Genomic DNA, 4573 nt, shown 5'->3' with positions numbered 1-4573 from the left:
ACAAAATTGGAATATCATCAAAAAAATTATTTCAGTTCTTCCATACAGTGAAACATATATTATATAGAGCCGTAACAAACAGAGTGATCTATTTCAAGTGTTTGTTTCTGCTAATTTTGATAATTCTGTCTTACAGCCAATGAAAACCCAAAAGTCATTATCTTAGTAAGTTAGAATAATTTATAACACCTGCTTGAAAAATTATTTTAAAATCCGAAATATTGGCCTCCCGAAATGTATGTTCAGTAAATGTACTCAATATTTGGTCAGGACTCCTTTTACATCAATTACTGCATCAATGCGGCGTGGCATGGAGGTGATCAGCCTGTGGCACTGCTGAGGTGTTATGGAAGCTCAAGTTGCTTTGATAGCAGCCTTCAGCTTGTCTGTATTGTTGGGTCTGGTGTCTCTCATCTTTCTCTTGATAATACAGAAAAAGAAAACAAAAAGCAGCACCAAAAGAAGACAGAGGGTGCAAAAAATCCTTCCAGGTATATACCAAACCTCATGCTATTGTCCAGAAAGATGAAGGCAGCACTCCAGTAGAAAAAATAAGAGTATTTTATTGGCCCATGTGCGAAGTTTCAGTCCAAAGTGTGGACCTTTCTCAAACCTCTTGATAATACCCCATAGATTCTCTATGGGGTTAAGGTCAGGCAAGTTTTCTGGCCAATCAAGCACAGTGATACTTTTGTTTTTAAACCAGGTATTGGTACTTTTGGCAGTGTAAACAGGTGCCAAGTCCTGCTGCCAAGTGAAATTTCTATCTCCAAAAAGCTTGTCGGCAGAGGGAAGCATGAAGTGCTCTAAAATTTCCTGGTAGACAGCTGCGCTGACCTTGGTCTTGATAAAACACAGTGGACCTACACCAGCAGATGACATGGCTCCCCAAACTATCACTGATTGTGGAAACTTCATACTAGACCTCAAGCAGCTTGGATTGTGTATCTCCCCACTCTTCCTCCAGACTCTGGGACCTTGATTTCCAAATGAAATGCAAAATTTACTTTAATCTGAAAACAACACATTGGACCACTGAGCAACAGTTCAGTTCTTTTTCTCCTTGGCCCAGGTAAGACGCTTCTGGCATTGTCTATTGGTCATGAGTGGCTTGACACAAGGAATGCGGCACTTTTAACCCATGTCCTGGATACAGTCTGTGTGTGGTGGCCATGGAAGCAATAACTTCAGCAGCAGTCCACTTCTTGTGAATCTCCCCAAAATTTTTGAATGGCCTTTTCTTAACAATTCTTTCAAGGCTGCGGTTATCCTGGTGGCTTGTGCACCTCTTTCTACCACACCTTTTCCTTCCACTCACCTTTCCATTAATATGCTTGGATACAGCCATCGTCTTTAGCAATGACCTTTAGTGGCTTTCCCTCCTTGTGGAATGTGTCAGTGACTGCCTTCTGGACATCTGTCAAGTCAGCAGTCTTCCCCATGATTGTGAAGCCTACTGAATCAAACTAAGGGACCTTTTTAAACTCTTAGGAAGCCTTTGCAGGTGTTTTTGTTAATTATTCTAATTTCTCGAGATGATGACTTTTGTGTTCTCATTGGCTGTGAGCCATAATCATCAACATTAACAGAAATAAACACTTAAATCACTGACTCTGTATAATTATATATAATATGCGAGTTTCACTTTTTGTATTGAAGAACTGAAATAAATTTACTTTTTGTTGATATTCTAATTTTGTGAGAATAATAATAATAATCTTTATATAGCGCCAACATATTTCGTAAGCCCGTGAGAGCTTACAATCTACAATGAGGTGGGGGAGATACAAAGTACAGGTGTGTATTTACAATGATGTATTTACAATGATGGTCGAGCCATCTTCAGGGGGTGGGGGATAGATGGAGATAGTGAATGGGCTACACACACACACTTACACATAAAATGACTTTGATTAGTGAACGTGGTAGGCTGCTCTAAACAAATGTGTTTTGAGCGAGCACCTAAAACTATGCAAATTGTGGATGGTCCTAATATCTTGGGGTAGAGCATTCCAGAGGATTGGCACGGCATGGGAGAAGTCTTGGAGTCGGGAGTGGGAGGTACGGATTAGTGCAGAGGTTAGTCGAAAGTCATTTGCAGAGCGCAGTGGTCGGTTAGGCCGATAGACAGAAATGAGGGAGGAGATGTAAGGGGGTGCCGCACTGTGGAGAGCTTTGTGGGTGAGAACAAGGACTTTGAATTGTATCCTGTAATGTATGGGCAGCCAGTGTAATGACTTGGCGAAGAGCGGACGAGTCCGAGTAACAATTAGCCAGATGGACGACCCTGGCTGCTGCATTAAGGATGGACTGGAGAGGGGAAAGTCGAGTGAGGGGGAGACCAATTAATAGAGCATTGCAGTAGTCCAGGCAGGAGTGGATCAGGGCAACAGTGAGGGTTTTAGCTGTCTCCATGGTGAGAAAAGGGCGGATTCTAGAGATGTTCTTTAGGTGTAAGCGGCACGAGCAGGCAAGAGATTGTATATGGGAGGTGAAGGAGAGATCGGAGTCAAACATAACACCCAGACAGCGCGCCTGTTGCCAGGGTGTTATTATGGTGCCACCCACGGAGAGGGAAATGTCAGATTTAGGGAGGTTAGTAGACGGCGGGAGCAGAAGAAGTTCAGTTTTGGAGAGGTTGAGTTTCAGATAGAGAGCGGACATGATGTTGGAGACTGCAGACAGACAGTCAGTGGTGTTCTGTAGTACAGCAGGGGTAAGGTCAGGGGATGACGTGTATAGTTGTGTCATCAGCATAAAGATGATACTGAAAGCCAAATCTGCTGATGGTCTGTCCAATTAGGGCAGTGTAGAGGGAGAAGAGAAGGGGGCCAAGGACTGAGCCCTGAGGTACCCCGACAGTGAGAGGAAGAGAAGATGAAGTGGAGCCAGAGAACAGAACACTGAAGGAGCGGTCAGAAAGATAGGAGGAGAACCAGGAGAGAGCAGTGTTCTGCCTAGTGACTGGAGCCTAGAGAGTAGGAGAGGTAGGAGAGAGGTGAGAAGCACCTGTATGTATGTGTAAACATATCTGTGCATATATATATATATATATATATATATATATATGCACACACACATAAGCATAGATGCATATATATCTATGTTTATATTTATAGAATATATTTTATAAATAATTACATTAATTCATTTTAAATGGCAGAAAATACATCAACTCAGAAGAAAGAAACAGTTTTAATCACAGCAAATTCTAACAGACAATAGTACAAAAAAAACATTTCCTGCCTTGTCTGTAGCTGTATATTGACTGACTGTGGCTTGAAGTGACACTTTACTCCCTAGTATCAGAGAAGGAAGCTGACATTCTGCAAACAGGCTGCCTCTCTTCATAAGACCAGATGATGTTATTTAAAAGAAGAGCGATTATGTATACGAAATGCAGGGGGACGGTATAAAATGATGACTTTCACGTGGTAGCGTTTTAAAAGCGCAGCTTGCACTATAAAACTTAAAATAACTTGATCCTTAACCTGGAAAGTGAGCTGCAGAAGTTTCATTCTATAAACCCCAATGGTTAGAAATTCCTGTTTTGCTGGAATCCATGGTCCTGGATTAGTCATGCTTTGAAAGTTCCAATGAAATAATGGTTTAAAAAAACAGAAAAAGGTCACGCCGTGACCCCTACGCTTAAAGGATATATTCTTAATTGTTACCAATAGGCTTAGATCTGTAGAACTGGGTGAATGGGGAATAATCTGCAGAATTTAACATTACCCTTGAAGCAAGATTCAAACCATCGCTGCAACGTTACGTCATATTGTCATGAAACGTGATCTATTATTTAGAAGTCTGGAGGTTTACAAGCGTTTATACAATGTCAGGCGGGAATGCGTGCTACACGTTTCTCATATTATGATTATTAGTAGTATTATTTGCAGCATTATTGCACAGTCAGGGTATTCATCTCTGGGTGTTACAGGTTTATGGGTCATTACAACTTAATTGGCCATTACAATGCATTTTCTAAGCTATTGTCATCAGTGAACTTATAAAAATTATATATATATAAATTCAATCATTAAAAAACTATAAAACATCATAGTGATTTTTTGCGGTACTGATACACATCAGTATAACGCACAGATATGGAAGTTGGAGCACGCTACAGAATTTATGTAGCATAATACAGATACATTTTATGGAACAGTCCATAAGAAAAAATATAGTTGGCGGCTCATGTGCTAGATTACAGAATTAACTTCAAATGGAATTTTATTTTATTCCAAAGTGTATGTAGCCCAACGCTGGGAATAAATGTGTCCCTAATGTACCGCTACGGAGATGGGGGGCACTAATACAGCACATACATAACATGAGCGGTCCGTCAGCGGAGATAATGGAGGATCTGTGTGTCAGTATGTGTCCCACACTGTGTGGCTTGGGTAAAACAGCTAAGGCTATGTTCACATGCAGATTTTTTATTTTTTGCTAGTATTTTTTTTCTACAGAAAAATTATATTTTACAATACCAAGAAAAGCCATTTCACAAACTTTTTTTTTTACATAATTTGCTGCATTTTTTTTCTGCATTTCCTGTGAATAAAACTTACTT

This window comes from Ranitomeya imitator, chromosome 1 (assembly GCF_032444005.1).
Source record: "Ranitomeya imitator isolate aRanImi1 chromosome 1, aRanImi1.pri, whole genome shotgun sequence".
NCBI lineage: Eukaryota > Metazoa > Chordata > Amphibia > Anura > Dendrobatidae > Ranitomeya > Ranitomeya imitator.
The sequence above is the reverse complement of the archived record's forward strand: the minus strand, read 5'-3'. Positions refer to the sequence as shown.